This window comes from Globicephala melas, chromosome 16, assembly GCF_963455315.2.
Source record: "Globicephala melas chromosome 16, mGloMel1.2, whole genome shotgun sequence".
Lineage (NCBI taxonomy): Eukaryota > Metazoa > Chordata > Mammalia > Artiodactyla > Delphinidae > Globicephala > Globicephala melas.
In genome coordinates, this window is record NC_083329.1 from 53831074 (window position 1) to 53855216 (window position 24143).

At 54.9% G+C, this 24143-nt stretch overlaps 1 protein-coding gene across 6 annotated transcripts in view; it reads right to left on the reverse strand.

The window, feature by feature from the left end:
• ZMIZ1 (zinc finger MIZ-type containing 1) overlaps positions 1-24143 on the reverse strand; it is a 185759-nt gene that overhangs the window by 65521 nt on the left and 96095 nt on the right. The window lies entirely within an intron of this gene.

Here is a 24143-nt window from a genome sequence, read left to right on the forward strand (position 1 = left end):
AAGGCAGGGTGGGGGCGGAGGAGGGAGCTGGCCTGGAGGCGGCCTCGGCCCGGGGGAGGAGAGGGGGCGGGGCGGGACTGGGGCATCCGGATTGCGACCTGGTTTAAAGGATTTTCGGAACGGGTTAGGGGGCGGAGAAGGCAGGCGGCCTGGCATCTTCCCTGGCACTGATGCCCCTGCCGCCCCTGGGATTCCCCGAGGCAAGGTGAGCGGGCGCACGTACGCTCGAGCTCGCTGACTTCGGGGAGTTCCTGTGCCCTGGAACCAGCGGCGGTAGGGAAGCCGGGGGCGGCTGCTGAGCGCGGCACTGCCCCGCCCCGGGAGCTGCTGCCTTCCTGACATTGCATCCTGTGGTGGCCGCGGCCTCTTCCTTCCAGCCTGTCTGTCGCAAGACCTGCTGGCGCTGAGCTGAGCAGACACACCTGGAAGCCCACCCGCCGCCCTACCACCCCAAAGGGTTCTTCGCTCCTTCCTCTTTCGTGGGCACTTCCCATCACCACGACCCTCTTGGGAGAAACTTTGCGTTAAGCCCCTTCCCCCAGCCCACCTGCAGTGAAGGTTTCTTGAGTGTCGACTTAACTGCCCAAACAATTAGGAAGGTAAGTGGGGCCCCATCATTCACCCTAATGAAAGGTAACCAGAACTGCCTTGAAAAATCTCTTCTGTATTAGACTGCCCTGCACTGCTCTCCTTGCCATCATGGGTAAATGACGAGGTCAGCTAGCCTTTGACGTTGCTTCTCCTGTTCTCCTTCCATCACTCCCGATTACACCCCCCACCCCCCCCTTTTCAGTCTGAGCTCTGGCTGGCCCCTGAACTTTCGTGTCTGTCCTACTGCCAGCCCTGGAAGTGCCTGAAACAAATCACATATCTAGAAATTATGTTCTTGCGCCTTGTTTGACATAAATCGTTAGCAGGCTCTAATCCCACCCACTGCCACTTGAAATATCACTTTCAGAGATGGCATTTGGAAATGCAGTTGTCATGGGCTTTCCCTCAGAGGAGCTGGTTAAATGGATTAATTCATACTTTATAACTTGCTGCCTTTTGGACAAGAACTAGCTTCCTGCAAGAGAGATTAATTTGCATCGCCTTCCTGCAGGGCCAACCCTGGGGCAGCCAGGGTGAGGACTTTTCTGCTCTGCCCAAATTCCAGGCTCTGCTCAGTCTCCCCTCCTCGGAGGAGCCTTCCCTCATCTTGGGTTACAATGGCTTCTTTAGGGACCGTCATTTATTCACTGAGACATCCATTGGGGCCCTGCCCTCCCAAGCAGCCCCACAGGGGTTTGGGAGCCCATGAGGGAAGAGCCCTGTGGCCAGTGAAGGCCCTCCATCTTTCTCTTTGGTTGGCCCAGTCCCCATTGCAGATCCTGCGTACCACAGACTCCAAAGCCCCAGCGCTCAGCCAGTGACACCCAGAAACTGAGGAGGCATGACACCTGGGTCCACGTTTCAGAAGAAAACACTGAGATAGGTGTCCCTAAGACCTGTTTTCTATCATAAATCTGGTTTTAACATGATGTCAGGGCTCAGACCTCGATTATACAAAATTCAAAGCTGCTAAGACCTCAAATAACCAGAACGCCGTCCTTCTGGCTCCTCCCCTCCCAGAAGTGCTCTGCAATGATAGGTCACATTTGTCTGCTTCTTAGTGCCTTTGGAGCCACCAAAGACCCAGATGTTTGGAACTTCCAGGTTCATTCTTAAAATACCTGGTATGTGGTGGTACCACGTGGCTCCAGGCACGGAATTCAGAAAAACCACTCCTATAGGTTGAACCAGAATGTGGACTGGAATTGGGCAGAGGTTTCCATCAGAGGAACGCAGACCTGGTGGCAGGGCCTGGGAAACTAGTGACAGCCCCACTCCTCCCCCACCTCCCAGCTCTCCCTGGGACCTACTCGGGAAGGAGCCCCGAGGTGGGGTGAGAGAAGAGTAGTGATATGCTTATTTAAACTTTACAGGCCTGGGACCAACTGACTTTCCCCAGGTGAGAAAAAAAAAAAACAGGTAAATACTCTCCACTAGCAGATTTATGTAATTAGGAAAACAAACTGTTTCCAAGAATCTATTCACCAGCCCTCACAGAAGGCCTCCAGGCTAAAGCTCGCGTTTTCACATGCTAATTCCAAGGCCTGTTCGGTCCCATTCAAGCCCCAGTCCGGCTCACTAGGTTAGCAGGCTTTTAATACTATAAACCCGGAGTCTGGAGAAATATGGGTACTCCAACCAGTTCCTGCTTCAGAAGGGTTTCTCTCCACTTACTCCACGTTCCAACTCCACTTTTCCAACTTCCAAAGATTTGCTCAAAAGCCTGAGGCCCAAAGTGGCCCGCTCCACCCCCTGGGCGCCTGCCTTGATAAGGATCTATAGGAAAGCGGCCGCAGACAAAGGCACTCTCCACCTCTGAGCGCACTCGGGGAGCTCTCCGAGTGACCTCGGCGAGGGGGCACAGCCCGGAGGAATGACTTGGGAGGCAGAAGAAGGAAGAAGAAAGGGAGAGCTGCGGCCCTGGTGCCGTGGCTCCTTGATGAAGGTCCGGGAGCCCTTGGGAAGCCTGATTCAGGGACCAGTAGCTGGTGGCTTCTCCTGCGGGTGTTTGAACTCCTCCTGCCGTGGGCCCTGGCGAGAAGGAGCCGCCAGTAAATCACAGCACTGCAGCCGGGAAGGCAGCCGCGGCTTGCGCTGGAGGGAGCGCGAGGGAGGATGCTTCACCCAGCTGGGGAGCCTGTCGTGCAGAGCCTACCTCCTCAGGACCAACCAGGCCATGGAGGCCCCGAGGTGGGGGCAGGGGGGAAGTCTGTGGTGCCCGAGGAGCCTCCTCCAGGCCTCCCCCTCTCACCTCCAGAGGGATGGGCTCCTGGATCCTGTCCCAGCCCAGGCCAGTAAGTATGAATGAGCAAAGCCACCGGATGTAGGTCCCCCTGGGGGGTGGGGGTGGGGGGGTAGAAAGTGGTTCCCAGGCTCAGGGCTGGGTCACCTCCTCTGTAAGGCAGGGGGCTAGGGGCATACACAACCCCAGCTCCCTCCAGCTGAGACTGAGAGGAAGAACAATGAACCCCAGAGCCACGGAGCCAGGTCCTCCTCAAGCAGGGCTTGCTGATTCAGCAGGTCTCAACAAGGATCCCTGTGACTCAGAGATGTCACCCATGCGGGCTCCAGCTCTCAGAGGGAGAGTGAAGAAGACAGCAAGGCCCCAGGTGGTGTCCACGGGAGTGTGGCAGTCGTGAGCTCAGGCCTTGGGAGCTGCTTGGCCACCTGTCTCCATTCAACCGATCCTTCTCAGGGAGCATGGAAGCGCGTGCAGGGCATAGAGTGGGTTCAATAAACATACGCACACATACTGGAGGATAACCGGCCATGAAGCATCTGTCTCACTGCCAGCGCAGCTGCCCCAGGAAGGCTCAAGCAGCTGCACTGGGCGTGAGTTGATTCAGGGGCTCTGCCTCCAGGGACCTTTTTCTGGGGCTTCTGCCCACCTCTGAGGGGTCAGGACACAAACTCCCGTGTCCTTTGATAATACTGTTCCCTCTGCCTCTTTCCCTTCCTCCTTCACCCTGGTCAGCCTCCTTAATTCTACACGTACAATCTCAAAGAAGGAAGGCACAGCTGACGTTCAGCTCCCAGCCAGCCAATGCAGGTGTCTCTGCCAGGCCTTGGGACCCTACCCACACATGGGGACAGTGGGAGGGCACACTCCCACTGGGGACACAGAGCTGGGAGCCCCAAGCTGGATCCAGGCCTCTCCTCTTTCCACAGTAATAGCTCCCACTGACACAGTGCTTGCTGGTTGCCAGGCACAGTTCTAGGCACTTTCCAAGTATCAACATGCCATCCTCACAGACAGCCCTCTCTGATAAGGTGTGATTATTATTTCCGCCCTGCAGAGGATAACAGTCAGGCACAGAAAGGTTTAGACAACTTGCAGAAAGATTTAAACTACCCAGCCATCTGCCTCTAAATCCTGCACCAGCAACCGTAATACCGTATTCCCAAGATGGGACCCTAGAGAGAGTGACCATCAAAGTCACACAGCGAGATAGAGCTGTGATGAGAGTCATGTTTTATATTCTTTCCAGCACACCACATTACATATATGGAAATGTCTTCTTTCTTTGTGTTTCTTTTTCCTGTTTAGCCTCTGTGCGATTTAACCATCCACCTGACATTCCAGGCTGTCCAGGGCTCCACCTGAGGGGGGGCATGGGGGTCACGCTGGAGAATGAGACCTACCTGGCTCAGAACCTCCCGTCACTGCTCCCCACCCCCTTCCCGGATGTATCCTCCAGCAGGGCCCTCAACCCACACTCAGGCTGCGTTCCCAGAAGTCTGCATTTGGCATCAGCCCAAATCTTATAATCATTTCATTAAGAAAACAAAACCAACCCCTGCCCCACACGTCCACTGGCACCGCCAAGAAACCCTAGGGTTGTGAGGTTATTGGGGATCCAGGAAAGCCTCCTGCCAGGCTGGAGGAGGAGAGAGGATGGGGGAGGGAACCCAGGAACCAGGCATGAAATGGTCCCTCAGGTGGCTTCCGTATTTAAGAGCTGCCTGCCCCTCCATCCACTCAGCTGGGAAGGCAGCTGTGCCCAGGCTGTCTGCCCATGCCACTAGGATGCCCACAGCCTCTCAGCTACACAGAGAGGCCAGAGGGGTCGGAGCGGAGACAGGAAGGAACTGACCATGTCCCTGCTAGCTGAGGAGTTGTGGAGGGTGGGGATGTGCCTGGAATTGGAGACTGAGCCTTAGGAAACAAGTACCGACTAGCTGGTGGCCTTGGACAAGTCACTTTGGCTTCCTTGGGCCTCTGCCTCATCCTTTGTAAAATGGGAGCGAGGCCAGCTAATACCAGGTGCCAGGGAGGACCAAAGGAGATAACAGCGATCATTCTCAAGAGGCTGAGAGGCCGTGGGGTTGTGCGTCCCCCCTCCCCCAAAAGGTGCTGAAGGGCTACCCCCCAGTACCTGTGAATGTGACCTTTTTCGGAAACAGGGTCGCAGATGATCAAGTTAAAATGAGGTCATGGGGGTAGACCCTAATCCCATATGACTGGTGTCCTGATAAGAAGCAGAAATTTGGACACAGAGACAGACACACACACAGGGAGAGTGCCCTGTGAGGACTGGCGTTCTGCTGTCATGAGCCAGGGAACTACCAGAAGCCAGGAGAGATGCCTGGAACAGCTCCTTCCCTGGTGCCCTGCAAGGCAGCACGGCCCTGCCACCACCTTGATTCAGGCTTCTGGCTTCCAGAACTGCGAGACAATGCAATCTTGTTGTTCAGGCCACCCAGTCTGTGGTACTTTGTTATGGCATCTCTAGCTAACGCATACCCACAATGATGCTGCCAAAACCGAAGTCGCAGCTCATCATTCCTCTGCTTAAACCGCTCTGGCTCAGTCAGTGTAAAAATCCACGTCTTTATGATGGCCCCACAAAACCCTGTGTGACCTGGCCCCTGTCACCTCCCTGACCTCATTTCCTTCCCGTCTCCCTGCCTGCAGGCTGCGGACGCCCCCATGCTCTTCTCCAGGCGGCCAGGCTCACTTCCCACCTGCTGCAGGCCTCCACCCAGGGGACACCTGAGTCTCAGGAAGCCTTCCTCAGCTGCATTGCCCATATCTGCAGCCCCTCCTGGCGTCTGCTACCACTCTTCCCTGACTTAGGCTCCTCCTTAGCACCGAGGACTGATGTATTTCAATTATTTCTCTTGCTAATGCTATCTCCCTTGCCAGAAATCAGGCTCCCTGCCAACAGCGACTTTTGTCTGTTTTGCACATGTTCTATCGACAGGATCTACAATATGCCAAGCAGATGCTTGATATCTGCTGTGTGAATGAAGCATGGACCAGCTACCTGAATGAATAAGTGAATCAAGAAATGAATGAGTGAACAGTGGGGTCTGCGGTGCCCTGCTCCCGCTGCTTGCCAGCCCAGAGACTGGGTCCCCGACGTGCTGTCTGCAAGAATGTGGGTTGCCTCTCAGTGGAAGCAGCCTGTTCAGACAGGAAGCTCAGGCCAGCTAACAAAGGGGCTGCCAGAGGTGACGAGGAGCTCGCCACCCAGGACCCTCATGAATCTCTTCCCATTGATTTCTGGAGTCGCCTTTGAAGGGATGGGATGGGACGGCCAAGGCAGCGCGAATGTCTGTGCCTCAGCAGTCCTGGGGCTTTATTGCTTCTCCCAGGACACAGCTTTGACGGGGGACTTCCGGACGGCCCCCAGTTGGACTGACATAAGCTCCCTGCAGATGGAAAGGCAATTTCCCTTCCTGCTGAAGCTGTCAGTCTGTCTGCCTGCCTGGCTGGGCGGCACACCTCCCTGTCTGGCCTGGGGAGGCCAAATTTCACTCCTGTTGCTCCTGAGACAAAGGCTCCTGCAGGTACCAGGAGGATGCCGTCCTCCTCTCTGCAGAGGAAGAAATGGCGCTCAGCTGGGGGAAGGATTTCAGGCCACACACCCTGATGCTAGGCTGGGGGGCCCGGCAAGGCTGAATGCAGGCTGCTCCAACAACCACATGACCCCAGTGTGCCTCACAGCCTGCAGGGCCTGTTACGTGCACCCCTTTTCCTTACAGGGTCTCTGCTTGCCTATTTGGAACCCCCCAACTCTCAGCATTGAAGAGAGCCTAGTCTTAATTTTCGGATGAGGAAACTGAGGCTCAGAGAGGGACTAGGGCTTCCTCCAGTCACACAGCAAGTTAGTGGTAGAGCCAGGACTAGATCCAGGTCTTCTGACTTGTTCCAGAGCCCCAGGCCATCTCTCCATGTTTCCACCAACGGTAATGTCAAGGATGTGCTCTGCAAACTGTAAAGTCCTAAACACATGAGGACTTACTATTCTAAAGGGCTCTTGTCCATCCACTGTCTCTTTCTATGAGCTGGGGTTCACAAGGGGAGGGTCTGCCCCACTCTGTTCTTCCCCCTCCTCACAGGGAGGTCGGGGGCCAGACCCTGGACCCTTCAGTCCTTTTCTCATCCACAGTGGGAGTCACATGCATCAGAAGGAAGGATGGCAGTGTTGAAAAAAAGACGGGTTTGGGCTCAAAAGAAGGAAGGACCTCCTGACAGGGCCGCCCAGGGTGGTAATGAGCACCTTGTCACCTGAGGTGTGTAAGCTGAGGATGGGGAGTTGTAAAGGGGATCCCACACTGGTGGGCTTATGGTTTCTGGGGCCCTTTCTGTTTTGGGGTGCTGTGATAGGTGAGAGGAGAGGAAGGGTGCTCGAGAAGCGGGTCCAAGCACCTCAGTGCATCCTGGGCAGCAGTACAGCCGTTTTATGAACTTCCTAAGCCCATTAAAGCTCGCCAGGAATCCTGTGTCACCTGGTGCACTTCCCACCCTCCTCTCCTGCAGTCCCGTGTGAGAGGACACTCTCCCAGGCGCCTGCTCCCTTCTAGCCCTGTACTCACAGCCCATGGCAGCCCAGGGGGTCTGGTGACTCCCCTCACACCTGCAGTGTGGTCCCAGGTGTCCCCCACCCCCGGGGGGCTCTGGACGTGAGCAGACAGGCCACGAAGGAACGTCTGGGGAAAATCCAAAGTGGCCGCCAGGGCAGGGCAAGGAGTAGGAGGCCTGATGTTGAAATCAGGATCCTCAGAGCTGAGCCTGGCAGGTGGGAACAGCACACCCCTTAGCCTGGAAGTCAAGGTGTGCTCTCCCCTCAAATTCACACACCATTCAAAGTGTTGAATAGTGGCTGGGTACCAGTCTGCAGCTGGGAGGAGAAACTGCCACAAATCCAAGGGTGGCAGGGAAGCTGAATCCCACCCTTGGTGGGGGGGTCTTGTCCAGGGGGAGAGGAGCCAGGACCCCTGTGATGAATCTGAAAGGTGGGACAAGCCATGGGCTCACAGTTTGGGTTGGGGCTGTCAAGGAGGGAAAAAATCAGCCCTGGGGATCTCAGCCCTGAGGTTTGGGGCTAAGCACACTGCCTCTTCCCTGCCTCAGTTTCCCCATCTGGGATGCACGCAGTATTTTGGGATGCATGGTAGGAAGACACAACTCTGAGAGCAGCACTGCTACTGCCCCCCCGCCAGCAAAGGGAGCCCACGCCCCCGTCGGGCCCCAGACAGACCTGGGAGTGTGGTGTGTAATTGAATTTGGCCTAATTACCTAATTGTGCTGAGGAACAACCAGGACCGGCAGAAGCCTCAAGTGTCGGGGGTGCTTGGAAGCTAGGAGCCAAGAGGCAGCCTCCAGATTCCCTAGGCATTCAGGGGGGCAGTGCCAGCACCACCACCTTCACACCCCTTAACCTCTCAATTGCTTGGAACCCTGGGGAGCAGGTGGCAACTGTTCCCATTCTACAGGTGAGGAAACTGAGGCTCAGAGAGAAGCATTTTGCACAGAGCTACCGAGTCAGAAGAAGTAGAGAGAAAATTTGAACCCACATTCCTTCTGCACCTGGGGCCTCTGAACCTGCTGTTTCCTCTGCCTGGAATGTCTTTCTCTGTCCTCATCTTTGGGCAGATTTTCTCCTTGGAGCCTTCCTGCAAGGGTCATTTCCTTGAGAAAGCTTTCTCTAAGCTCCCAGACTCACGGCCCCCTCCACGTGTCTTTTGTAGGGCCTGTCACAACGATTACATCATCGTCGGAGAGCATTTATTCGAAGTCTGTCCTCTCCATGGAGCCCTGAGCTCCTGGAGGGTAAGGACCACATCTACCTCACTCACACTGTCCAGGCATCCAGCATAGGCCTGGGACGCTGTGGTACTCAATTCACGTTTGCTGAATGAATGGATGAGTAATCTCTAAATTCTGTGTTTTTTCTAGATGCAATCTGCTGGTTTCCTGCTATCACTGGACTGGGCCTTGGGGGTGGGGGTCTCATCTGCAAGGACTATTACACCTGGGGCTATGACAGGGGTCTCGCAGAGTTGCAAGGGAAGGACAGAGGGGCCACTCTATGAGGCCCTGAGCTGGGAGCTTCAGATTTGACATCCCACCACTGGGAGATGAAGGGACCGGCCCACAGTCACCCAGGCTCCAAGCAGCCAGAACTGGAAGCCAGGATTCTGAGCCTGGGACCTGGCCTCACCACCCCTCATCATGCTATTATCAAATGGCAGACTGAATGAACGAGGCTAACAGACAGAGGCACGTGAAATTCAATCCAAAGAAAATCATGTGAAGGTGGAATTTCAGGTCTTGTGAAACAAGGCAGGAGAGAGATTATTAGATCCTTCCACAAAGGTAGCTGCCCATTGGGCTAATTCACAAGGCAGCCCTACTCCTGGGATGCATCCAGGCCTCCATTCATCCAGGCTCGGGGTTGTCAAGCCTCCTTCCTTCTTTTGGGAAGCGGTCTGACCTGGTACCCAGGTGTGCAGGAGCGGGACTGCCTGGGTCTAATTCTAGCCCTGCCACTTGCTAACTGTGTGGCCTTGAGCAAGAAATTAACCTCTCTGAGTCTCCGTTTCTTCTTAATATCTTTATAAAGATGAAAGGAGAGGAAGTCTCTGCAGTATTTTTGCCCAGCGCCTGGAACGTGGTAAGAACTTCAATAAAACTTCACTCCTTAATTGATTCATCGTACTAGGAAAATAATGGTAGTATTAGAAGCAATAGGCTAGTGTGAGTAATAGAAATAGCAGTAATAGTAGCTGGCATGGGAGTAACAGTGCTACTGGGAGTAACAGGAAGAATATTAGTGGTAAGTACCGCATCAGGCCGGTCCTACTGCTGGTATGATGAGGGATGCTGGAAGATTGCTCCCTCTCTCTGTGCCAGTCTCCTCTCAGATAAAAATAGGCCAGGTGATCCTGCAAGGCCCTCTGCACGTTGACATTCACATCAGAGAGTAACAGCAGCAATTAAAATGATACTACTACGGATACTTACTATTTATACTTATTATATACCCCCTGTACTCCAAAAGGGCACTGTCCTCCTTCTTCCCCTTCCCTCTCCACTACACAGTATCCTCCGCCCCGACCCAGTCTTCTTCCTCTCACCGCTGATTTTTGGGGACAGGGTACTCTTCACGCACGTGTTTTGCCTCAGGTACTGGGATGTGGCAAATGGACACCAAGTCCTCACTCTGTGCAAGGCACAGCTTCCCCTGCACCATCTATCTAATCCTCAACATCTCAAACACCACAAACAACTGGGAGGGATATATGGTTATCCCTTGTTTCCTGATGCTACCGCTAAGGATCAGAGAGGTTATGTCAGTTACCTGAAGTCACACAGCTTGAAAGCAGGGAACAGGATGCAAACCCAGAGTGGCCTACCTCCGTGGCTGGACATGCCACGTGGGTGATTTCTATGCTTCAAAGGTCCTATCGCCCCACTGCCACCCCATTCAGGTGCCCCTCACTACCAACCCTCCCCTGCTGACACGGCACGATACTTCTTTCTGTATTCTATGAAGATGACACACTCCCATGTACTCCACAGACAGACCCTTCCTCTTCCCATCAGTCATGCATCCATCTGTCCCCGCTTGATCCTCAATGATTTAAGTCCCATGCCTCCACCGGCCACCTGAGAGCCAGCCCTCAGGCATGGCTGGACTGGCCAGCAATGGGTCTTCAATAAGAGGTAATCGACGACATTAAAAGACTCAGTAGATTTCTCGCAGAATTGGAAGCCCTGGCAGTGGCGGGTGTGTGTCTCACACGGCCTCAGGTGGCCCCCTGCGTGGTGGCTGCCCCGCTGGGGGTGCTGGGCTCTCCGATCCCCCAGGGCCACCCTGGAGTTTCCGCCTCCTGGCTGTGTGGACATGTGGGTCTTCCAAGCTGAGGAAGCCCCTTCCGCACAAGCAGGGGGCCTGGGACCTAGACCCCGAAGTCTAGCCTTGGCCAATGCTGGGGAGGGAACAGACCCCACAGGTGGGGCCACCTCCCCCCTCCCTGTCCGCTCTCTTTAGAGGGGCAGTGCCTTTCTCCTCTGTTGTTTTTCTCCTCCCACAGTTCTGTCTCCACTTGGGGTGGGAGGAAAGAACCAGACGCAGAAGCCCTGTCCCAGGGGGTGGGCACAGCCGTCTCTCCCCTGAGACGTTGAGGAGCGGCTCAGGGTCAAGCCCACGGGACGGGGCGCCTCGCTGCACTCGCTGCACTTTTCTTTTTCCCATGCAGCTCCATGGCACACCGATTTCCTGCCGTCTGTGCCTGCGGAGGGCGAGCTCCCATTTCCTCTCCTCCCCGCCCCGTCTGCACAGACGTGGGCCCTTCGCACACGCGGGCCCCTTGCCTCCCGGCCTCCCAGCAGACGCTTTATTGGGAGGCAGTGATTCTAAGCATCGGGGCCGCACATCTGAGAGGGGGCCCAGGACCACACGGAGCCTGGAGGGAACGGGAAGACCCGCCAGAATGTCACTTCCCCGGCTGAGGGCGCTCAGGAGGGGGACAGCACCAAACGGCAGCAGGCATTTCTGGGGGGTGTAGCCCAGGGCTCGACAGGGGCTGGACGGGGCGGTGCACCCGAGGACGGTGAGCCTGGGGCCCAGAGTAAGAGGCTGCAGGGGACACCTAGGCAGAGATGAGCTGCAGCCAGTGGGACCAGCGGTGCATGGCGCTGTGGTCCCGGGGAGACAAAGGAGATGAAGGAGAGAGGAAAGGAGAGGGGAGAAGGACAGTGAGGGAGAGAGAAGAAAAGGGAGGGAAGGAGAGAGGGTGTGGGGGGGTGAGACATAGGTAGAGGAAGAGAGAGGAAGAGAGAGAAAGAGCCAGAAGGACAGAGAGGTGGAAGATGATTTTATTTTGTTCAGCACAGAGGTCACACGCTTCCAGGCAATGGAGCCACCCCTGACAGCCCACCAGGAGAGCAGGGTCTCCCCAGAGGATGCACTGTGGACACAGATGGACCCAGTTCTGATCTCAGACCAGCCACTCCCCAGCTGTGTGACCCCGGGCATGGACTTCACTTTTCGGAGCCTCAGTTTCCCCATCTGGAAAAGGGGCCAGAGCTCACCTTCGTGGGCTATTGTAAAAGCCATGGCGCTCACCTGTGTGAAGTGATGGCCGAGCCCAGGCTAGCCCTGAACTGTCCCCAGCTTTTCCAGCCGCTCCGGGCTGGGAGTTTGCTGCTGCAAGTGGCTGGCCCCCAGAGGGTTCTGCACGCCACCACCCTTTCAGCTTCTCCTTTGGCTGAGGTGGGTCTGTTGACATTGTGTTTTTCCTAAGCTGTCCAGGTCTATGAGCTCCTTGCAGATACATACAATCTCTAGGGTTACCTAAGTGCCGGTCACAAAATCTGCATATAATAGATGCCCATGCACGTCTGCTGAAGGGGTGAATTAGTTTATCCTTTGCACCAAGTTTCTGCTGTCATTATAATTATGTGCCTGTTTCAAAAGCAGAGTCCTAATTTTTCCCCCCAGTAATTCCTGTTTCCTGCCAGAGACAATAGTGGCTCTTCATCCCAAACAGGTGAGACTGGGTCCTTTGGAATTCCCTACAGGAGTCCAGCCCCGGGCAGCGTTTCCCACCTGGCCAGCCTCAACAAGCCAGAAAATGTGCCTAGGAATATAAGGAAGCATCTGTTAATAGCTCTTCAAGGAAAGTCATTGGCTAGAGTTCCTAAGCTCTGGAGTCTGTTTCTCTCTGGACCCAGGAATAGCAAGGGCAGGCACGACTGAGACAGCGATGATTCCTTCCAGCCACCTGCCTGGCCACCACCCTGTCCCCAGTGAGGGGAATTACCACCTTGCAGAGCTTCCACTGCAAAACACAAACACCTGGTTGCCCGGGCAGCACCTTGCCACAGTGACGTGATCCAGATGGTCCCTCGAGAGGAAGCTGGGTTGCCAAGGAAACAGAATTGCTGCCGCTCCAGCCAGGAAACCTGGATTCTAGATCCTCTGGACCCCAAGCTTAGAGAAGTGAAGTGATTTGCATAAAGTCACACAGCAAGTACGTTTTAGGGCCTGTGCTGCAATGCAGGACTCAATAATCAGAACGATATGTACGGAGCCCTTCTGAGATGCCAGCTTGAGTTAAGTACTTCGTACCCATTACTTTGTGAGATGCTGGGAGACATGGCTGGGGTTACACGTGGCATGGAAGTGACGGAGCTGAGCTGAGCCCAGGTCAGCCTGACCCTGAAGCCTGAGCTTGGACCCCTGTCCCATGCTGCCCCCTCTTTGGTTTCCAGATCTTGGCTCTGCATGTCCTGAGACCAGCCCTATCCCAACAACTCACTGGACCTGACTCAAGGGCCTCTGAAAGCATGGAGGCCAGGGCTGGGGGCCTGCAGGCTGAGACCACAGTTTCCAGGGCCTGGTCCCTCCTAAGCCCTCACTCTGCTGTGCAAAGTGACTTGGGTAGCTTATGAGGGATAAGAGGATGGGGGTCTGTTGGCCAGGGTCTCCCTTCCTGTCCCTGCTTGCCAGATGGGCCCTGGGGACAGGCTGAGTGTGACACTCACAATGAGCCTGATCCCTGAGAGAGAAGGCACAACCCAAGAAGGAACAGAAGAAGGAGCGAGGCTTGGAGTTGGGGCAGGCAGGTCTACACCCTCCCCCTATTCTCTTGCTTTTTTCCATCTTCTCTTTGCAACTATCCAAACATCTATCCAGTCAGAGCCATCTACCCACTCATCCCTCACCTTGTTATAACAAGGATTGGAGTTACTTTGGACAAGTGAATAAATCTCTTTGTTCATCAGTTTTCCAATCTATAAAAGGGGTTGGTTCTTCATGTGAATGAACTGATGTTCATAAAATACCCAGCACAGAGCCTGGCATGAAGCAAGAGCTCAATAAATGGTCCTTTATTTTTTTAGTTTTATTCTTTTGGGGCCGAGCCGTGCGGCATGCGAGATCTTAGTTCCCCGACCAGGGATCGAACCCTTGCCCCCTGCAGTGGAAGCGCAGAGTCCTAACCACTGGACCATCAGGGAATTCCCAATAAATGGTACTTTAAATGTGACTTTCTCTCTTGAAAGAATTTTGAGAAGGATTGCTGGGAGACTTGGAGAAACAGAGGCCCTCAAACCTCCCCAGGCCAAGGCACAAACAGGTTGCTGCTGGCCCTGTCTAGCCTGCCTCAGCTGGCTCTCTATTCTCCACTCCTGCACGCTGCCCGCTTCCCTCACTGGGGCCCAGCCTCCTCTTTGTGGGGGAAAGAGATGACCTCTTAACTCTATGTGACCCTCTGCTGTCTTGGAGACAGCTGTGGCCTTCTGGCCCTGGAGCCTCAAGAAGGGGCCACTCCCTGGCCTAGGTTAATAGGACCCCGCTTATCTACCTACCCACTTGGAGGTGGGTGTGGTTGGCATTGACCTTGGCCCTACCTAAGTAGAGGATCCATATTTTCCAGACCCCAAAACACAACATAGGGGCAGGCACAGGGTTTTGGGCTACCTCCAGGTATGAGAGGCGTCCTAAGAAAGGCTGAATGCCAACACGTTGGAACATGAGATTGCTAACATGTATACAGCACTTAGTATATGCCAGGCCTCATTCTAAGCACTATACGTATGTTGGTTCACTTAATAAATGACTTTTCCAAGGTAACACAGCTGGTGAGTGGAGGGCCGGGTGGTTTTCACACCCCAGACATGCTGGTGCAGAGTCCATGCTTTTAACCACTACTCCTCTCTGTGAAATAGCTGAATGGTTTCTGGAAAAAAATATTTGAAATTGGGGCTGACCAGGGAACTGTGACAATAACAGCTGACAGGTACTGAATGCTTACTACAGGCCAGGATCTCTGCTCCTCACTTTGCAAAAGACCGTGAGTACTGCATGAGTTCAAAGATGAGAGGGTGTCTCACCCACCAACAAGGACAAGTCATTGTCAAATACTTAATATCGCCACCTGCAAGCAATTCAGGTGATCCTGACAAGCTCTCTTGAGTATTAACATGTCTTTCCCAGCATTTAATTGCAACCTGCACATAGGGTAGGGGGCAGCTTACGGCTTCAGGGTTAGATACTCTTGTTTGAATCACAATTCGGACCTTGGTCAAATCATTCAATCTTCCTAAACTCCAGTCTCCTCGTCTGTAAAACGGGGCAGACATGGGTCTGGGATCATCATGGATGGTGCACACAGTGCCGGGTACTGGGAAAACACTGCCCAAATATTTGCTATCATCATGATTGAAAGGGGCTATAAATCAGATTCTTTTCCTAATCCAGCCGCCCTGCCCTGGCTCTGTAAGTCTAAATAAACGAGGCTAATGATACCTGCACCATCATTAATTCCTGTGTCTGTCTGTCTAACCCAGAAGGTATTTATAAGGCCATGGCTTGCAATGCTTGCTCTGAAAGTTCCATAACCACCTCGCCCACTTTCTGCCAAGTCCCTGCTCCATGTCACTCTCACACCGTCGAATCCCCTGAAATCCCTCCTCTGAGGGTGAGAAAGCTAAGCTCCAGCTTAAAACCAAAGCTCTGGCTTCCTTAATCCTCTTACCTGGCCCTTTCCTCTGCAGAATTAATTGCTGCCCATGGCTTTATTAACTTCTCGGGCGGCCACGGCATCTTCAGGGCACCCTGGGGCAGGTCCTCTGTCCCAGATGCACCTTTGGGCCGGACGGTGGAAGGCAGCGCTCTGGGTGCAACGTGGCAACACCCTGGTGCCTGAATGGCGATAACCCCGTGGCCCTGCATCACCCCAGAGGCTGTGCATCTCCTTGGGGACACCTGCAGAGAAGCAAGGATAGCCAGAGCTCTGGCCCCACTTCTGCCCCTGCTGAGGCCACCTTCCCACCCCTCAGAGCCTCAGTCTCCTCCTCTTTAAATGGGAAAAAGCCCGCCGTGGGGATCTCACGGGGCCGGACAAGAAAGGCCGTGTAAAGGGCTGTGTCTGTGTGTAGGATTACTGTCATGTCTCACCCCCAGAATGGGAGCATTCATTGATTTCAAACCCGAAGAGCAGGGACTGTGTGTGGTGCATTTATACGTGTTTGTAGCCCCCGTGCTTGGCACGGAGCGGGCCTGGCACAAGACGCCTGTCGTTCCTTGCCCTGAAAATTTCTGTTTAGTATTTTTTATTTTCAGAGGCATTCCCACGCCCAGGACTTCATTATTCTTCCCGCAGCCACGAAGGTAGAGAGATGGTATGGATGCGTTGGACTGGGGAAGAAACTGATGCTGGGGGTGTTGGTGTTGGTGGGGCATGGCCTGCCCAGGGGAGGTGGAGGTGGAGGTGGAGGATGGTACCCAGCCCCCATGGCTTTGTCCAGGGCTGTCCTCTTTGTCTGGAGCACCCTCAAGTGTGGACAAAGGGATGTGGCCCCCAAGACGGTTAAGGTGATCACGGGGCCTGGTGAGAAAACCACTGCCGTGTCAGCTCTCTTCCCATGTTTGGGAGGTTGCTAGTTCAAGGGGGAGAGGGTCAGCTCCCCAAATCCCGGGCTCCCTTTTTAAGGAGCAGAGAGCCGGCCCAGGCACCTGGAGCCACACCTGGATGCACGGCCTGCTGTCTTTATTTGGACAGTTAGCATCTAAATGTGGCAAGGGGGGCTGGTCCGCCAGGTACGGTGGCCATAGGGAGAAGATAGAAAGTTTCCTTCTCAAATTCCTCTCTTGAAGTCAGAACAAGTAAGCAAAAATATGGAGGATACAGTCAGAAGAGTATGGCGGGGGTGGGGATGAGGTTGGGATGCAGGGGACGGAAACTGGGTGCTTTGTTTTTGGCACTGTGGATGCCTCCTCACACACCCTCTGCTTACCACGGGCACCGTGGCTCTTCCTGGCATGTCCGCCAAGGTGATCGCCGAAGGGTGCGTCCGCACCCTGACCCCGAGGAGCCCCCAGCCAGCGATGGCTGCCAGATGCTGGCTGAACACCTCCTCGCCCTGGCCTCTCAGGCTGACTGAGGGGCACGTCCTACTCTGTCTCCGGGAGCTCCCCACGGCAGGCACAGTGCTTCACGTCACACTTCTCCTCCTCCTTGCCTTCCGCATCTCATTTCTCTGCTTCTCTACTGGTGCTTTCTGGGCTCCTCCTAAATAAATCGCTTGCACTGGAATCTTCATTGCGGGGTCTGCATCTGGGGAAACCCAAACTCAGACACACATCATTTGACTGAGGCGCCTCCAGTGGCCTCTCCTTCCCCTGTTGCCTCACAGACCCCCATCCCAATCATGTGTGTGGAGTCCCAGCTGGGGCTCTGGACTGGAGTCGTGAGGGTCCAGGTAGGAAAAGCAGCCCCATCTTGAGAGGGCTTTTCATGGCCTGTCAGGATCCCGGCCCCCAGGCCCCCCTTGCCATGAGCCAATGCCCTCATCCCCCCACCCCCTCTCCTTCTGGACAGGCCAGGAAAGCAGATCTCCACCAGCTGGGCCTTCAGGCAGCCGTGTCCTTGCACACCCTGGCTCTGTGGGGGGAGCCAGCGATGAGCTAACCCCACAAAAGAGAAGAAGGCAGGAAGAGTAGCCCCCCCCCCCCAGCGAGCAGGGGTCCGTCCCCCAGGCCGTCGGGAAGCAGAGGGCTGTGCTGGGGAAACTGCTGAGTAGCCCAAAGACCAGCGTGCTCTCGCTTCCCCCCACCCCATGCCAACTCCAGCCAGGCTCCAGAGGAGCCCATGGCGACCATCGACCATCCTGACCAAGACAGAATCCATGCCCCCTGCAGAAAATATGGGAAATAAAGCGTCAGTTACCTCCCCCCATCCAGATAGATCCATGATTTCTAAGCTGACATTTTGGTATATTCCCTTCTGTTTTCTGCTTCCTCTGCCTAACCAAATGTATATTTTGTTTTTGCACCTGGTCGAGGTCATACTGAGCATGACATTTTGTTACCCTTCTAAAAAGAAATTAATATTATGTCATAAGTATTTCCGGATGGTAATCATTATTAGGGGACCTCACTTTTAATGGCCACTGAAATACTCAGTTCCCTTTTCCAGGGCCTTGAAGCTATTTCCAAATCTGCCTTCTCTCATTCTTCCGTGGCACTGCCCCCCTCCTCACTGTTCACTCCGGACGTGCCAGGGACCATCGCACACCCCTCCCTCCAATTCCTTAGCCCGGGAAGCTGTGTACACAAACCCTCTGTCACATGAGCTCCTCCCCACTGTTCTTTTTTTCCAAGAGCAGAGTGACTGGGCCTCAGCTATCAGGGAGTTGGGGGAGGGGAGGGAGCCAGGGGCCACTGGCCCAGGATGACCTACCCCACCTGCTCACACAGGGTCACTCAGAAGAGGCACAGCTCCCTGTGCTCCAGATCTAATCACGTGGAGGTCCAAGTCCTGCTTCCAGCCCCGGAAGCCATGTACCTGGTCTGTCTTGTCCCTGTTAGAGCCTCAGTTTCCACCTCTACAAAATGGGTGTGCTGATAAGAGCCCCAGTGGCCTCGCTCACAGCAGTGACTCGACAGAAGGTGAATGATAAACAGGTTTTGTCCTTTAAACAGAGCTGACCGCCAGTCAGTTCCCAGGGGCTGGGTGATGAAATCCAGAGCCCTTTCCTGAGCAGGACCTGACCTGGAGTGCAGAGGCGGCCAAGCAGGAGGAAGGAAGCCAAGTCCCTCCCTCACATCCCAGCTCTGCTGAGCTCAGATGTGGCGGTGGGGGCTGGTGTCCAGGAGGAAGTCTGGCCCCGGCCTCGACGAGGCGCCCAGCCGGGCAGCCTGGCACTTCAAGGGTGAGGGCCCACCTGCCGCTTTCTCTGGGGGGAGCCAGCAAGCGTTAACAAATCCCCTGTAATTTGCACCCACCAATCCTGCCTGCTCACTGGGCGGCTGCGAGCCGTTTTTCACGCAGAGCTGCGCACAGCTTTGTCTTAGAGAGACAGATCTGGCAGGGTGTCCCTGAATGAGGCCATTTGTCCTCCCCGGTGATGGTGACGGGAAGGCGGCTGCGTGCTATGGGGTGGGCAGAGGCAGAGGGGGTGGAGACAGGCCATGGGGGAGGCGTGAAGGTAGAGATAGGAGCTGGGACGCCAAGAGAGGCCAGGAATGTGAGCACCACCGTGGGGGTCTGAAAGCCCCCCATTCAGCTAGGTGGGAGCAAGAAGGATTGTTTTCAACGACAGAGGAAAATGGTTTATGACCTGCCTTCTCCTGCTTAAGGAGTCCTGGGCGGGAGTGATGAAACGACCTGGCTGGCCTCTGAGGTCTGTGCCCCATCCGAACCCTCCAATGGAGGCGGGACACTTGCCATTGGTCTCTGGGGTTGGGTCTGTCTCTGAGCCTCAGGGCTGCTTCATAAGTTGCTGCAGAAGCTCCCCGGGGACTGAGGGCTTCCAAGAAGGACCAAGCTTCTCTCGAGCCCCTCCTGAGTGGATCGCAGGCCACAGACCGGGAGGCGCAGAGCAGGGGCCCCATCACATTCCTGAGTCTTCACCTCCCAGGCTGGCCTTCCTGTGGGCTGCTGTCAGCTCCTCTGGGGGCTGTCAGCACACTGGAGAAAACAGACCGGGCAGATGTTTGTCAACACAAAGCAAGTGATCCACTTTGCTCGGGTTTCCACTCCCGGGCCCGGGGCTCAGGCTGCTGTGTTGGGATGTGAGCGTGTGTGTAGAAAAGAGGTAAGAAACACACATGTCCACAGGGCCCAGCAGGTTTCCAAATTCAGGAAATGCTTGGGGTGTGAGACAACGCGGGAAGCACGGCACTTATCCGAGGGGTCAGCCACCACCCAGCCCGTGCCGGGCTGGGTCCAAGGTTCCCATTCAAAGGAAGCCAGGCATTTGACTGGACAGTACAGTCTTCCAAAGAGCAAACGCTGGCAACTAATATGCATTTTTAAAAACCGCTGAACAGTCGGACCTCAGCTGTCTGCAGGTCACGTCCAGCCCACAGGCAGGTCGTTGACAACTGCCCTCTGCTTGTCCCTAAGAAGGCTGGCCTCCTCTTCCTCGGAGGTTTCAGGGGCTGCCTCTTCAGCCCTGACCTCTCTCCTGAGTTCTCTGATCCCTTCTCCAAATGCCTACGGGTCGCCTCTCCCAGGATGCCCCCGGGGTGCCCTGGCACCTCCCAGACCTGCGGCTCTCTCCACATCTTCCACTCTGCCAGCAGCCCCATGCCTCTCACCTCTCAGAGGGAGCCCAGAGTCATCATTCAGGGAGGCAAGAGGGGCGTGAGGACGGGCAGTGGGCCACCCAGGCTCTTGTCTGGGCTCTGCCCCGCCTCACTGTAACCTGGGGCAGATCCCCCTTTCTCTGGGCCCTGGGCTCCCCATCCCCTGGGTTCTGACATTCCCTATTCTATTATTTTAACCCGCCTCTGGGCTGTTCACAGGGGCAACCAAAGGGACAGAGTCATTCAAGCGTGGACAGTAGCAGAGGCACACAGAGGGCTCTTGGGGACCTTGGACATGGTAACTGCCTGGTGCTTGGTGCCCACGAAGCCAGCAGGCGTGGGCCTCTTGGTGCCAGGGAGGCTGACATTTCAGTACTGCCTGCCAAATTGCCGAGAGCAGGCAGGCAGCGACCGGGGGGCGGGGGGGCCTGCCGTGGCCTGGCGGGGGGACAAGGGGAGGCACAAGGCAGGTGACCTTCTGGACTGAGGCGGAGGAGGGAGCTGCTGGCCCCCAAGGACCTTCCCAATGAGGAGGATGCTGTTGTGCGTGCTCGTGTGCGCGTGCTCCCGTGTGCGAGCACACAGGCTAAAGGCTGCACCAGAACAAAGAGCTGGGGGCTGGGTATCAGAGGGGCCCACGTGGAGACGCCTGACTTGGCTGTTTGCTGCAGTGTCTGCTCTGCGCTCACGCTCCATCTCTCTCTCTCTCTCTCTCTCTCTCTCTCACACACACACACACACACACCGCACAGCACTGCCCCCAGGCCTGAGCACCTGCTCCAGAGCCCACCAATGCTGGCGCGCACAGCCCAGCCCAGCGCACCGCCATCTCTCCTGACAAAGCGCCGCTCTGCTTCTCGCTGCATGAGCTCATCCCACCAGCCCTCTGGCCCTAGCTTGGCCTCCTGACAAGAGAGACAGACAGGGAGACAGAGTGGGAGAAGGAGTGGGGGAGGCAGGAGGGGAGACACACTCGCGCACGCACGCACACACACACACAGAGAGACATGTTCACCGCCACATATACACGCACATACACATCACAACGCAGGGACAAAGTCAGAGGCAGCAGGAAAGGGAAGGACAGACAGAGACAGACAGCATCAGAGACCCTCAGAGAGAAAGGAGAGGGAAGGACTGAGAGGGTAAAAACTGCACTAGCCAGTGAGGCAGAGTGGGAACCCAGACGGAGACAGGAAGACGGGAGGGCGGAGAGGCTGCAGGAGCTCTGGGGACAGAGCGTGTTCTAGAACTGCAGAAGCCTGGCTGGGAGAGGCCCAGGTGGGCCCCGTAGTGGCCGGTGTGGCCACTGCACACACACAACTGACACCACGGGGACTCTCCCAGCTGTACCCAGAGGTGGGGTTAGGCAGGTCATGCACCCACCCACAGAGCCTCAGGGAAAGAGAGGGTGGGAAACAGCCTCACTAAGGCAGAAAGGGCCTTAGAGAGGTCGGGAACCATGTTGGGAAAAAGACAGACAGAAGTAGAGAAGGAAGGCCAGAAAATATTGACTCGGCACCCACTGTGCGCCAGGTGTTAGCTGGGCCCCTCACTTCCACGCCTGGGCAATGTCATTTAATCCTCCCGGGCAACCTGTGGGATTGGCATATAATCCCTCTTTACAGATGAGGCCACAGCTCTGGGAGGTGGGCAATGTGGAGAAGATGGGGGCCAGTGCTGGAGTCGCTTCTGGAATCTGGGGTCACTGCTGTGTTCTCTGTGGTCTCCATCCCTCTCACGGTCAAGCCTGCCCCCCACAGACCCTTTATCCCAACCAACGAAACTAGGAGCTGAAGTCTTCCCCGTCAGACTGGTGCCCTGCCTTCCCAAAAGACGGGTCAAGCAGGGGGATGACAGGGACCCTGAGAGCCGTGAGGCAAGAGGGCAGGCGGCCTGGGAAAGGTGGTTAGTCGTGGCTCTTGGGGCTGACCTGGGTTTGACTCCTGATAAGTGAATTCAAGTGACAGCTAAGCCGCAGGCCCTGTTGGGCCTCAGTGTTCTCAGCTGCAGAATGGGTACACTGAGAACGCACCTCGTGGGCCTAGGGCCTATCATGTGACTAGATAGACACATGCATGGGAAAGGGCTCTCTAGACTGTAAAGAGCAGTGCACAACTGGGGGTACAGATGGGGAAGGAACAAATCCCTTGTCTCAGGAGAAGAAGTGATGCTGGAAATACCACTTAGAGGAGGGCAGGGCCATGCTAGAGAGATCTGAGTGGAGCAAAGAGCTCTCCCAAATGGAGGAGCTTCTCAGATCCTGGCCCAGGTGATCAGAGGCCTCCTAAATCTCGGTCCCCAACTGGTCCCAGAGTCAACAGTGATGCAGTGGGCACAGCTTCAGGCCTGGATTCAGGAGGCCAGGACTCCATCATTTACGAGCTGTGTGACAGCAGGCAAGTCACAAGACCTCTCTGAGCTTCAATTTCCTCATCCATAAATGTAGAAAATATCCTGTGTCTCACAGAGCTGGGCATTGAAGCATAATATGGTAGAGCACCCAGAACATACTAGCAGGGGTGTGAGAGACCCTTGAGGGAGGGGCTACACATGGACCTGGGGAGCAGCTGGGGTTTCTGGGACAGCCCATTCTCCTGTTTTCCTTCGACCCCTCTGGCCACGCTCTCCCTGTCTCGGTTTTGCCTTTTACATATCCCTTGGAGTCATCCCTTTGTCTCCACTCCACTCCACAGGAAGCGGAACCTTCCTGGTCCAGCCACCATCATCCTCATCCTGACATCCCAGCAATCTGCCAACTGGCTCCCTCCATCCGCACCGGCCTCCCCTGAGCAATCTGTTCTTTTGCAGCTCGAGCAATCTTTGCAAAATTAGAATTTAGCCACGTTCCCGTTACTCTTAGGACAACCCTCAAGACAGGCCCTGTGTGTCTAACTGCTGCTGACTTCTGCCCCAGGGCTCTGGAACCACTGGCCTTCCTTTTAGTTCTGCTAAAAAAATAGCCATGCTTGCTTCTACCTCAGGGCCTTTGCATAGGCTGTTCCCTTTACCTGGGCAGTCCTTCCTCCTTTTCTTCCCCTACTCAACTCTTACTTGACCTTTGGGTCTCAGGGAAGACTTTCCCCACTCCCAAGTGGTCTCGTGGCATCCCTGAGGCCGCTCCTTCAGGGCCCTTATCACAGCTTGAATTTACACACACAGTCACACATACACCTGTGATTTTTTTGCATGTCTTTTTTTAAAAATTGAAGTATAGTTGATTTACAATGTTGTGTTAGTTTCTGGTGTACAGCAAACAGCTGTGATTATCTGGTCGATGATTTTCTCTCTCTCTAGACCAGGCATCAGGAAACTACCCTATCATCTACTTTCATAAAGAAGGCTTTCTTGGAACTAGCCACACTTACTTGTTTACATGTTGTCTATGGCTGCTTTCGTATTGCCTGCAAGGTCTAAACTATTTACGGTCTGGCCCTTTACAAAGCAAGTTTGCCGATCCCTGCTCTGGACGGTACGTTTCCCGAGGTGAGACCACATCTGTTTTACCCCTCAGCACAACCCCGCCCCGGCCAGATGCCTGCAAAGAGCAGGCACTAAACAGCGATATGGATGTATATGCTTCTTGGATAAGCAGCAATTTTTACCTAGTCAAAATTGTATTGACTTAAGTTATTATTAAAACTGCAGATTCCATCAGGAACAGACGTCTCTTATGAGGTTCCAAGACCATTTCCTGGCAAGCAGTTCAATACAATAGCGATATCCCAACACAGGCTGGCACGTCAGGGATCTCAGAGCAGCTATTGGCTAATGAGACCTTCGCCACCTTTCATGAGTGACGTGCCATCCACGTGCATGGGCCGTCGTAACACAGCAAAGCACAAACCCGTGTTCAAGCAATGGTGGGCTGTGCAGACTGATGAAAACCCATCATGAGACGTCCTTTAAACGTTTGCATTAAGCTGTTTCTATATACGCTCCAAAGAACTGATGGACGAATTCAGAGAAAACGTCTGTTTTATTGTTATACAGAGGAAATAACTGACTCTTTTCTTTTTCAATGAATTGTTCAGGCTCCATAAAGAACGTTAACAACATCTAGACACTGCTCAGCACTGACCCGGGCAACGGCCTCACTGTCATTCCTGCCTTCCCGAGGAGATAAACTGAGGCTCAGAGGCCACACACTCAGCAAGTGACAGGGCTGGGTTGTCCAGGTCTGTTCAAGTAAAAGCTTACACAGCTTCCCCTGCTTTTAAG